This window comes from Zingiber officinale, chromosome 2A, assembly GCF_018446385.1.
Source record: "Zingiber officinale cultivar Zhangliang chromosome 2A, Zo_v1.1, whole genome shotgun sequence".
In the NCBI taxonomy this organism is placed as follows: Eukaryota; Viridiplantae; Streptophyta; class Magnoliopsida; order Zingiberales; family Zingiberaceae; genus Zingiber; species Zingiber officinale.
The window spans coordinates 86341291-86355067 of record NC_055988.1 but is presented as its reverse complement, the minus strand read 5'-3'; the positions used below and the strand labels follow the sequence as shown (position 1 = coordinate 86355067).

At 38.1% G+C, this 13777-nt stretch overlaps 1 non-coding gene across 1 annotated transcript; it reads left to right on the top strand.

Moving 5' to 3' along the window:
- The first annotated feature begins 13351 nt into the window (after positions 1 to 13351).
- Positions 13352 to 13458, top strand: LOC122044649. Its single transcript, XR_006129678.1, has one exon. It is a non-coding gene; the product is annotated as a small nucleolar RNA R71 (small nucleolar RNA).
- Positions 13459 to 13777: the final 319 nt, after the last annotated feature.

The window sequence follows — 13777 nt, the reverse complement described above, 5'->3', positions numbered from 1 at the left end:
TGCTAGAAGAATAACATCAGACCCCAACTTTATGACCAAAACGTGATAATATCAAGTATAGTATAAGTATTTAAATGAAATGAATAAAAGTTTTCTTCCATTGATCCAAAGAAATAACTAGTTTCTATTAGTAATAACAAAATAAATAGACTAAATTCACCAGAAAAGGAAAACGAGTTGAGAAGAACTTCAATAAAATGGAGTAAATGATTTTAGATTTAGGAGAGAATAATCATCGGGATATCATGAGAAATATCATGAAAAATAAGTGGATTGCGCACTCTTTTTAGTAACATGTGTTAAATCTTGTAAATCTTAAACCACATGAATTCAAATAACATGAAATACAAGAACAAGGATTTAGTTTCATCAAATCTTACGACATAATTGAAATCAAGAAAAACTAAAGATTCTGAGACATAGAACCTGAATGCAGCAGAGTCAACATTGCCTCAGAGAGCGTCGTTTGTCATGCTCGTATCAGAAATCCTATGGAAGAAGAAGGAAAAGTAGAGGGTGGTCTTCAAGAGGAATTAGGATGACAACACCGGAATCACTACATCAATGGAGAACGTTGAAATTTGTCTGATCCATAATTTAATAGGGATCAAACCCTTATACAGACGATCCACATCCGTTATCAGTTCATAGATAATGATGATGTGGATTTAAGGTTCTACACATATGAAGTCCACATCCAATAACCAAAACCAAATAAACTTTAGTCGTATCACATAATGGGTTTGGTTTCTTAATGACATAATTTTGTATGTGACAAATCGCATGTGAGCCCACCTAATGGAAATAAAATTCAACAATCTCTCACTTGAGCTACATGTGATTTGTGTACAACATATGAGAAACCTAACTTCAACAACAATGTCAAACTTTATAGGTACAAAATACCTCCTATAAACAATCTAATCTATTAACTTCATTGGTATAAAACTAAAAAAGTCATAATTACTATATATGACTGCAACGAGCCCTAACAGTAATCATAGTATTAATATTATTAATGACATAGATCATTATGTGGATTTAAGGTTCTACACATATGAAGTTCATATCCAATAACCAAAACTCAATAAACTTGAGTCATATCACATAACAAGTTTGGTTTCTTAACGACATAAATTCATATGTGATAAATCGCATGTGAGCCTACCTAAAGGAAATAAAATCTAACAATCTTCCACTTGAGCTACATATAATTTGTGTATAACATATAAGAAATCTTAGTTGACGTAAACAACAATGTCAAACTTTATTGGTACAAAATACCTCCTGTAAACAACCTGCTCCATTAACTTCATTGGTATAGGACTAAAGAGGTCATAGTTACTATATATGATTGTAACAAGCCCTAACAGTAATCATAATACCAATATTATTAATGACATAGATCAAGATGTGGATGTGTACCATGAAAATTACATAAAATGTGATCAATACATATCAATTTCCAACTAGTCCAAAGGTGACCTACAAGGGTCATATTTGTAAAATACTTTATGCCGAATTGCAATATCAAATCATGATCAAACTTTATGATTCCAAAATGAATCTATTTCATATTTATAAATACTATATGCTAAACATCAACAGTAAATCATGATATTTTTATTTCAAAGTGTCAAACAAATAAAATACCCATGAATATTTTGAATTTTAAGTATGTACAATAATCAAAACAAAATGTTTATTTTTGTTAACAAATAAAGAGTAATAAAATAAATACAGACTCCCACTATATGTATACTTCTTCCATAATAAGGACCCTTATATTCACATGTGAATGAAATACCTTATGCACCAAGCCCTTAGTGAGTGGATCTGCCAACATGGAATCTGTACTGACGTACACTATCATCACTTGACGATGATATGTGAAAAAACTCGCAAGCGTACGAGCGTCGTCAAGTAATAAAATTTATAAGTCAATCCCATGAGAACTGAGGATCAAATGATAATTGATTTTACACTTTGAATTTAGCTAGACATAATTGATAGTGGTTTGATTTGAGATTTTTAACTAAAATGTGAAAGAACAGAAGAAAGAGTAGTTGAGGAGGCCCTTAATTCAAATAAATATTCTAGGTCTTCGGTTTCATTGTAATGGTGGATGTTGTGCTATGGATTTGCCCAATCCTAGTTTTCAACTTCTATGTTTGCAAGAAAGCCTAATTTACTACCAACTATCACCCCATGATGGTGTATCAGAGTACTCTCTCTGCCAATAACCAAGTATGTCATCAAGTGAAGAAGTAACTTAGAGAGTCTGGGTTTTTAGTAGAGTACCTCCTGTCACAAGGTCTCCCCCGGGTTTACGTCTCTAGATTACGTAGGTCACTTGCATAGCATACGATTAGGAAAAGTCCATTAGGTCAAGTGATAGACTCTTTCTTACACAGAATTGTTATCCCTTAAGAGGTTATGATCCATATAGAAGGATAGTTACCTTAGATACTCAATGTTAAACAAGTATCCTAAAGCTATGCTGAGCTATATCAGAGCATACACTCAAAAGAGGTACCAATATATGCATTTGTTCAATAAAAATTCAGGTTTATGTTCAGAACTAGACACACAACAATGTATCTATTATAGAATTGAGATCTACGCATATAGAAATGAAATCTAGATAGATAAATTGATGCCCATACAGAAAACCTTCTTGCATACATTTCATCAAACAGAACAAGTGCATACAAGCTTTATCAAACTAGGAATTGGTAATTCCATAAAGTTTTATATCATCCACACATTACAATTACTTCCTACATCCTAGAACAATAAAGATCTACTCCATAATAGAAAGAGCTATAATCCAAAGACTAAAATTGATAGAAACTTCAAGAATCCAAGAGAAAGGGAAGAAGAAGCTTATTCTTGATGTCGAGTGAAGCCTTTGGATGTAGATCTTGGAGTGTCGATGAGGATGGAGCAGTAGAATAACCTCGGATCATCCAAATGGCGTCTCCAAATGCAAGGATTTGGCCTAGATGATTGCCTCCCATCTTGGAACCCTCCTCCCTTTTGAAGGGGATGAAATGCCCCTTTTAAAGAGGTGAGGGATGGGGTAGCCGTGCCTTGAGACAAAGCCCAAGCGCCTTCTGGCTACCTGGCCATGCCGAATGGCATAGCCAAAGCCAAATTAGTTCTAGCTCTGGGCACCTAGCCGTGCCATTTGGCACAACCAAAGCTTTCTCTGGCTTTTGGTCGTACCAAATAGCACGATCAAAATAGTCTCTGTTTAGCCCTTCTGGGTCGTGCCATTTGGCACGGCTTGTTCTTCAAACCAGAGTTTTGGAGGCATGCCCATGCCTCCAAGCATCCTGTTTTGGAAAAAGGCATGGGAAAATTCCTAGTTGTGCCATTTGGCACGACCATACCCATTTCTGCTTTGGTTCTTCCTCTTCGCCGTGCCATTTGGCATGACCCCTTGTCTTTGCTGCTACCTTAGTGGTGCCTCAAGGTATGGCCAAGCCCAATTTGCATTTTGAATGACTTGAGCACTCCAATCCTTGCTTTTCTCTCCACGGGGTAAACAAGTGCTAGGTCATGGTCTTCTTCGAATGATTTTCTTTTGCATCTTTAAAATCCTTTTCCACTCCAACTGCTCTTGAAAGTGAAAACAAACACCAAGCAGACCTCTGGACATAAAATAGTAATTATGCTGAAATATGATAGAAAAGGATGCAAAATACATAAATCATAAACATGAAATATAAGTATATGTGAGTCAAATAATGCAAAATAGCATATATAATCTACGCGCATCACACCCCCAGACTTAAACGTTTGCTTGTCCTTAAGCAAACTCTGCAATCTAGATTTATGAGATAAAAATGTGTATCCCTAGTGATTCTATTTAGTTCTATCAAACTAGTGAAACCAATGAGAATAATCAAGAATGATCTTTAAGAAAGCGTTTGATTGTTATCAAATAAAATTTTGCAGTCTAGAAATATGTATAGTAGTAAGTGCATCATAATCCTTGGTGAATCAATTTAACTCTATCAAACAATTTCAATAATGAGCATGATCATAAATGGATTTTCCCTCGTGATGGCCTTAGGTCGGGTGCGGCGGGGGCGCTGGGGGCGAGCGATTTCGCCTTTTGCCACATGATCATAAATGGATTTAACTTAGCCTAAGAATGAGTTCTCCGCGCTCAGTGCAAATCGTGGCCTAAATTTCTCAAGTATCAATTCCTTATCCTAGTCAAGTTGTCATTGAACTATCTTTTCCTTTTATTCCCAACAGTAAACACTGCTTGGTTCATGTATCTTAAATCTACCCAAGGTCCAAAGAATGTGCTTGATATCAAGATAAATCTAGTGTTCGTTTCTCCAGTAACCTAACTCGATTTCTAAGGGGCAAATACCTAGTTTCCACTCATGACAATAAATTTTTCAATCCCTTATTTCATCTTTTTCATTTTTTTCTTTAAATTGCACATTTGTAACGATGCAACTATTGAGATTTCCATTTTTTCCAAATGATCTTTAATGATTCGAGCATCAATCTAGTGACCAAGATGTAGTTAAGAAATCACCATGGGAGTTCAAGTACTCATCAAATCTAATGAATCATGACTATTTTCAAAACCTTCAACTATCAAAAATAAGGTAAAGTGTAGAGAGATCCTCCAGTTAGACTAAAATCAAATCCTTTCAATGAAATACAATTCTCATATCTTGCTATTGAAGATAGAGAAAAGTAGATCACCAAACAGACTAGCACTAATAACCTAACTATTGGAATCTCGAGGTGTTTTGATGTGATCAAACAAGTTAAGCTAGGTCCTGCGTTGTCTAACCCTTGTGTCTAAGAGTGCAGGAACTTAGGAACACAGGAAGTCGAGCGGAAGACGCGGCTAGCGAGAAGGACGGCACGGGAGAGAGCCGACGGGCTCGGTGCGTCCGAGGGACAAGGTGACCGCGGAAGAGTACACCGGTGGACGAGAAGAACGTGCGTGGCGTTCGAGGGATGAGAAACCGGGAAGGAAGGCTGCTCGAGGAGAAGGCCGGAACTTGGGTTCGGGTGAGCCCTATTCCGGATGGCCGAGATCACCCAAGCTAGCGGAGCCGGAGCGAACAAGACCCGGACCGAGATGAGCTGAACCGGAGACGAGAAAGTCAACTTTGTTGACTTCAGGCCTCGGGGCGCCCGGAACCATTTCGGGCGTCCGGAACAGCCCGGGGCGCCCGGAACCCTTCCGGGCGCCCGGAATGAAGTTTTTGACCGGATCGAGCTTTGACTTGATCTGAACGTTGGGGGATAAAATTTATCCCCCCTAGGGCGCCCGGAACCCTTCCAGGCGCCCCGACCAAGGCTATAAATATAGCCTTGGTCCAGAAACTAATCAATTCATTGAGAACAACAACTTGTAATCCATTCTTTTATTTCTACTTTTCTGTCTGTGCTGTCAACGCTGTAAAGAGGCTACTCCGCCCGAAGGAGATCTTCAGATAGTGCGCTTACTTTCCTTGGATTAGCAATCCCCTGATTGCAAACCAAGTAAATTCTCTGTGTCTTATTTCTGTTTATTTAGTCTCTGTTTTTTTTTAATTACAAGTTCCTTTAAATTAGTTGAAAATCCGAGAAATGTTTGTGGCTTATTTTTTCAGGGCAATTCACCCCTCCCCTCTTGCCGGCCTCCAAAGGGACCAACAAGTGGTATCAGAGCAAGGACGCTTCAGGAGGACTAACCGCCGATCGAAGCAACAAGATGGCCGGACCAAGCATCGTTCCACCAAAATTTGAGGGAGACTTCGCAGATTGGAAGCGACGTATGGAGGTATTCCTAAGAACATATTTTGAAATTCGATTTATTATGAAATATGGTTTTGTAGCTCCGAAAAATCAATATGGAGAAGAAAAAGAAGAGAGCCTTTGGACAAAGAAGGAGCAGAATGAGTCTGTAGTGAACAGCCGTGTGGAATATCACCTGCTGAGCGTACTGCCACCTCAGGAAGTCAACCGCATCGAAAGCTACTCGTCGGCCAAAGAACTTTGGGAGAAGTTCCTGGAACTCCACGAAGGCACGCCCGAAGCAAAGCTTGCTAGAAGAGACATCCTCCGGAACAAGTTGCTGAACATCCGTCTGGAAAAAGATGAGAAGGTAGCCAGTCTACATGCAAAGGTAAAAGAATTAATTACTGGTCTCGAGAACCTTAGTGAAACGCTAACAAACCGAGATACCATACGCTACGCACTCAACGCATTTTCTCGAACTCCGGAGTGGACATCAATCGTCGACGTCTACTATATTTCAAAAGACCTGGAGGTAAGTACTTTAGAAGAGTTGTTTTCTACTCTTGAGTTACATGAAACCAGGTGTGCATCTACAACAAAAGACTCAAGTCAGATAATGGTACTGAACGCAACCAAGAAGGATGAACCCGAGTCAGACTCCGAAGAAGACCAAGAAGCATATATGGTAAGAAACTTTAAAAAGTTTTTTAGATCTAATAAATTTAAAGAATTGCAGAATAAAAAGAATCCAAGAAATAGAAGAAAAGTGCGTTGCTACCAGTGTCAAAAGGAAGGACACTTAAGAGAGGATTGCCCAGAACTAAAGAAGGACAAAATGAAGACACCTAAGAAACACAAGAACATAAAAGCCACTTGGGACGACACTTCAACATCTGAGTCCGAGATTCAAGAATATGCTGGGATAGCACTGATGGCAAGCTATGAAGGGAAAAGCATATCAGAACCCAGCATCGATGAAGGGGGAGCGACCTCAGATGAAAGCAGCAAAGCAGGGGGAGATTCAGGCTTTAAGTCTGATATGGTAAGTGAGGTATGCCTCTTACCCCCTGATCAACTTTACTCTGGCATTAAGGCAATGACTAAGTCCATGTATAAATTAGAAAATGAAAATACCAAATTAAAAAATGAAATTTTAGAAACAAATTTTTTTTTAGCAAAATCATGTCTTATAGAGGATTTTGATAAATTGAAAATTAAAAATGAAAAACTAAAAGAAGAAATAGAAAAATTGAAAAAGTCTAATGGTTCAAATATTTCTACTTTTAGAAATTATAAAAGTTTAAATTGGTATTATAGATTTCATCAAAGTCAAATTAGAAAAATATCAAAAGTCTATGTACCTAGGAAATACTTGATTAACCCTGTAGGAAGGAACCTCTATTGGGTTCCGAAAACATGTTTAACTTGAATTTTAAACTTAGCATTTTTTTCAGCAAGAAAGTTAAACAGATAGTTTCTTTATGAGGCTTTGTATAAGGAAGTAGTTTTTGCTCTAATAACCAAAAAGGCCTAGTGCCTCGCCATGACCTGGAAGCCAAAATACTGAAATCAAATATTTAATTAACTTTCTGGAAAAAGTATTAAAGTTAGAATTAAATAATGCTTAAAAGTTGTTAAACATTTGTTTTTGAAAATTTAGTTTAACTTAGAAAATATTTTCAAGAATATTTAGTTTAAAAAAAATTATTATTATTTTTGGAAATTAATTTTTTTCCCCTTGTTTTTAACTTAGAATTTTTTTTATAAAATTCTTGCCTTCAAAGTTTTTATGATAATTGACTTAGAAATTTTTTAAAATTTACTTAGAAATTTTTTTAAAAAATTGCCTTAGAAATTATTTTTAAAAATTGCCTTAGAAATTTTTTATGAATTTTTTTTTGAAAATTGCCTTAGAAATTATTTTTGAAAACTGCCTTAGAAATTTTTTTTTTTTGAAAATTGACTTAGAAATTTTCTTTATGCAAATTACCTTAGATTTTTTTACCATAAAATCTTTTTACCTTAGACTTGTTTAAAACCCCTATTTTTTATGTGATCAAAGGGGGAGAAGGATGTTAAGTCTAGGGGGAGGTATATAAGTTTTTAATTGAAATATCTTTTGGACTTAATTGCAAATAAATTATTTTTATTGCATATGTTTTCCCTAGCTTAACTTTAGTTGCTCACATCAAAAAGGGGGAGATTGTTGGAACCCCGAGGTGTTTTGATGTGATCAACAAATTAAGCTAGGTCTTGCGTTGTCTAACCATTGTGTCTAAGTGTGCAGGAACTTAAGAACATAGGAAGTCGAGCAGAAGATGCGGCTAGCAAGAAGGATGGCAAGGGAGAGAGCCGATGGGCTCGGTGCGTCCGAGGGACGAGGTGACCGCGGAAGAGTACACTGGTGGACGAGAAGAACGTACGCGGCGTTCGAGGGACGAGAAACCGGGAAGGAAGGTTGCTCAAGGAGAAGGCCGGAACTTAGGCTCGGGTGAGCCCTATTCCGGATGGCCGAGATCACCCAAGCTAGCGGAGCCGGAGCGAACAAGACCCGTACCGAGATGAGCTGAACCGGAGACGAGAAAGTCAACTTTGTTAACTTCAGGGCTCGGGGCGCCCGAAACAGCCTGGGGCACCCGGAACCCTTCCGGGCACCCAGAATGAAGTTTTTGACCAGATCGAGCTTTGACTCAATCTGAACGTTGGGGGATAAAATTTATCCCCCCAGGGCTCCCGGAACCCTTCCAGGCGCCCCGACCAAGGCTATAAATATAGCCTTGGTCCAAAAACTAATCAATTCATTGGGAACAACAACTTGTAATCCATTCTTTCATTTCTACTTTTCTGTCTGTGCTGTCAACGCTGTAAAGAGGCTACTCCACCCAAAGGAGATCTTCAGATAGTGCGCTTACTTTCCTTGGATTAGCAATCCCCTGATTGCAAACCAAGTAAATTCTCTGTGTCTTATTTCTGTTTATTTAGTCTCTATTTTTTTTTATTTACAAGTTCCTTTAAATTTGTTGAAAATCCGAGAAAGGTTTGTGGATTATTTTTTCAGGACAATTCACCCCCCCCCCCTCTTGCCGACCTCCGAAGGGACCAACACTAACAACATGAATCTAAATGATACACATGTAAAAAATTTTGCTATCAAACAAATGCGATGCCATTTTGATTCACTAGAGATAGAGAAAAATGAATCACTAAATATACTAGCACTAAAAGGTATAACTCATGCACGCTAGATAATGATCGTGCTAGAAGTTTACTTTTGTACAAGTCAATAGTAATAGTGTGGATAGTGTGACTCACCTGAGAGAAAACAAAGTGCAACTAGATTAAGAAAGAAAAATGCAAAATCAAACTGTAACTATATATAAAAAACCCCCAGACTTGGATACTTCATTGTCCTCAATGAAACTAAACCTATGGCGGTGGGCAAGAGAAAGGGTGCGAAAAATGGGTATGTCAATCACTCGCCAAAGATTGACCACCCAGAGGAGGTCGGCTCCTCGGTGGAAAGCTGGCCCAGGGAGATATCTAGGGAATTTAGGGAGATGACCAATATTTTCATAATACTGGTATAACGCGACCACCTGATGACCAGTGATATCCATGGAGTCCATACACTCATTCATTCTCCCTTGGTGAGTGTAGTAGTCTCCCACAAAATTGGATACCCTACTATAAAAACCATCCCTCTTCTGAAATTGGTACATTGGAACTGATCATGAGTGAAGTCACAGTGCTCCTCCGACATCTTATGAGAAGTATCTTGCTTCTCATGAAGAGAATCAAATGATGTATGAAACACACAGAAATCATAGCTAGAAGGCCCCATGCTACCGTAAGAAAATGAATATCTAGCCGGGTCAGAAAATCTGACAGGCGACGGGATTCTAGGCGAGGGATACTTGTGATGCTCTCTAGGGGATGCGGAGGAATCAGGAATCAGATCTTTAATAATCTAATTGTTGGGTTTACGAACTGTTGTGCAGTCGGGATCTGAAAAAGGGTTAGAAAACTCATCCCTTCTAGAAAAATTGAATCCATTTTCATCTCGACATATCATTTTCATTGCTAGGCATGTATCTATATTTATTTTGATATTTCCATATATAGCTTCAAGACTTGAGATGTCTAGTTCAAGTTTCCTAGCAATGGTCATAATGTACCCATCAAACAAGATTGTTCCCCAGTTCGCCTTCCCCGCCCTCTGCATAGTTTGTAAAAAGTAGAACCCTCTATCAAATTCAACTTTGTGCATCATGGCCCACATAGAGTAATAATCCACTTTTCTTACTACTCCATCACTCTCACCCCTACCATAGATAGTCTTACTCATAACATCGTGGAGGTATCGAAAGATGGGGTTTTGCATTTGGGAGACTTTAGATCTAGATGGGTCATGAAGTTCACTTAAACCGGTGATTAAACTCTAAAAGAAATTAGCATTGTATCTAGAATCAAACTTGCGAGGCACCCCTGTGGGTAATCTAAAATAATTATTAAATTCATAAAGAGTCAAAAGATAATCATGATTCATTAACCTAAAACTAATTTGTCCATCATGATCATCATCGGAAGTGAAATTAGACTCTAAAGAACTCAAAAATTCTAGAACAAGACGTGGATAGGTCGGTTCACTAGTGTACATCATATCACTCCAGTCAAAATTTCCTATCAACCAATCCACATCATCTCTTATTCCTAAGCACCCCATGGTTGTACTATCAATATAACGTGAACAAACTAATTTACAGCTAAACAAGTTATGAAATCTAGATTTCTAATCATCATTTCTAAGTATAACACCGAATTCATTAGTTTTACCTTCGTCTTAAGTAGGACACTTTCCTTTTTCTTTCACTGGCGTCTTCCCCTTTATGGGTGCATTGCCTTTCCCTTTACCCTTGTTCGGATCTTGCCCTCCATTGGATCCACCCAACTTGTGAATTCTCTTCATGACGTTAGACATACTTAAATATATCCAAAATAGAAAGATTTATTTGCTACTAAAGAAACTAGATCTAAGTGAGAGAAAGCAAGAAGAAGACAGAAAAAGGGTAGAGATTTAGGTCTTGAGAGAAGAAAAGAAGGATTTATTTAAGATCCACTTTTATTTGAGAGAAAAATGAAATTTTGAGAGTTGGAAGAGTAGATCTCGTGTAAGAAGAAGAGGTTTTGAGATGGGAAAAAGTTTAGAAGAAGAGCTTAGGGGGTATGTTGAGTGGATGCCGTGCCCTAGGTCATGGCCATGGCTGGGTTTATAACCTAGCCGTGCATCATGGGCACGACTCGTGTCAATTGGCATGGGCTGTGTTGAATTGACACTGCCACTTTTTGTAGATGACCAATGTGGCTGTGCCTTTTGGCACAGGAAGCTTCTTTTATTGCTTCATGCCCATGTCGAATGGGACGGGAAGAGCCAAAATGGATATGTTTTATTTTCCAAGCCCGTGCCTTTGGGTACAGGCACTGGTCTAGGCCGTTCCCTTTAGCACGACCAGTGCCAAATAACTTGAAAAGTAAAAAGATGAAAGTATTAGGCTCCACAAAATAGAAAATAAAGAAACAAAATAAGAAAAGAAAAGTCTTGGGGTGCCTCCCAAGGAGCACTTGTTTTAGGTCCTAAGCTTGACCATTGACATGACTCAACTAGGAGCCTTGGCCTTGAAAGGGAGATGCTCCCCTCTATGGTCAGTTGTGTCATCCCCTCCATCAACTGAGTTTCCGCTGGGACGGTCCATACATCGTGACAGGGCATATGTCCTCCCTCACCGGACTCTGTAATTCTGGTGGTATGGAAGAATGGTGAAGCAAAATGGGGTGTTTTCCTACCAATATCACATCTTGCTTCCCTAAACTAATTGTTATATTCAGGGGGTTGAGTCAAATTATACAGAAATCTTTCTTGCTTTTCTTCTCCAAACCTGTGATCATCTTCGATAAGCATAAAAGTACTTGGAGAAGAGTTTGAAATTAATTCAAAAGAAGGATATGATAAAGTTGGGATAAGTTAAAAATAAGTTCCTCCTTGCCAACTTTTAGTGATAACTTGTGATTCTTCACATCTACATTAGCTTCAACTATGGTGAGGAAAGGTCTTTCAAAAATTATAGTGATCTTTGGGTCTTCTTCCATATCCAGGACCACAAAATCTATAGGGATGATAAAATTTCCTATCTCTACTTTCACATCTTCAACTATGCCCAGTGGATATCTCATGTAGAGTCAGCTAGTTGAAGTGCGATGGTAGTCAACTTCAAAACACTTAAACCTAGCTTCTTACAAATGGAGAATGGCATGAGACTGACACTAGATCCCAAATCACAAAAGGCTTTTTCAATAATAGTATCTTTGATTTTGCATGATATTGAAAAACTACTTGAATCTTGGAGCTTAGGAGGCAATGCGTTTAGAAGCAATGCACTAACCTCCACAGTTAAGGCTACCGTTTCATACCCATCCTTCTTTCTTTTGTTTGAAATGATGTCCCTCATAAATTTGATGAATTTGGGCATTTAATGGAGAACGTCCAATAATGGTATTTCAATACAAATATCTTTGATCTTTTCTAAAAATTTCTCAAACTCTGCATCTTTCTGTTCTCTGAGCATTTTTTGAGGGAATGGAACTGTTTGAAGTTTGGTTGTAGGTGAGAGCTCTCCAACCTCAATGGTAATCTTGTCTTCCATTCCATCACGCTTTGAATGTGGGGAAGAGAAAAATCACTCTTCACTAATGTTAATTCCATCTTCGGCTGTAGCAGTCACTCAGGGACTACCCAAGGTTTGTCCGCTTCTTAGCTGAATTGCTTTACAATGCTCCACGGGGTTCAATTCAGGTTTACCAGGAAAATTTCCTTGTACTCTTGAGGAAGAAGGAGTAGCTATTTGAGCAACTTGATTTCAAGTATTTTGATATGTTTATCCTGGTTGTCCATTCTTGCATTTATTTGCTTTTCTGAGTTATCCAACCGAATATTCATTTGCTTGATATCAAACTTCATTTCATTCTGATTAGCTAGTATCTCCTCAAGTAGCTTTTAAAATTAGCTTGGTTGTGGATTTGACTGCTATCCCGATTGTTGCCCAAAGTCTTGATTGTTCTTATATGAGAAGTTGGGATGATTTTTCCACCTGGGTTGTAAGTATTGAAGTAAGAATTGTTTTGCCTCTGATTGTAGTTACCAATAGCATCACATTGTTCCACCTAAGATGCTTGCATATTGATAGCTCTAAAAGGACAAGAATCTTTAATATGTTTTGAGGCTCCACATACTTCACAAGCTACAGAGATTGCATTTACAGGGTGTGTATTCATATTCTCAAATTGCTTTGATAATGAATCAAGCTTTGCAATTATTAAGTCAAGGGCATCCACATTGTATTTTCTTGGTATTTTAATTGCTCTCAAACTTCTTTTTGAAACCCATTAATGATGGTTCTGAGCCACACTCTCAATAATGTCTTCCGCCTCATCAAGGCCCTTGTTCATTAATCTGTTGTCAGCGGCTGAATCCAAGGAAACCTTTGTTTGATAATTAATCCAATTGTAGAAAGTGTGAATCACAATCCACTTTTCCAATCCGTGATGTGGGTAGTCTCTTGGCATTCCCTTAAATCTATCCCAAGCTTCATATAGAGATTCAGAGTCTGTTTACTTGAAGCTTGCAATAAGATTTCAGAGATGTGTTGTCTTACTTGGTGGGAAGAATTTATCCAGGAAAGCTTGCTCACATTGTGCCCAGGAAGTAATACTATTTAGAGGCAAGAAATTTAGCCAAATTTTTGCTCGGTCTCTCAAAGAAAACCCAAATAATAATAATCTAATAGCTTCCGGAGGAACTCCATTTATATGCATTGTGCTACATAATTCATTGAAGTTATCAAGATGATGATTAGGATCTTCCATCTGACCTCTGCCATATTAGTGTTGTTGATGTAGGATCGAAAAGTACTAGAGGGGGGGGGGTGAATAGTGCTCGTAGATAATTTGTTCGTTTCAGAAA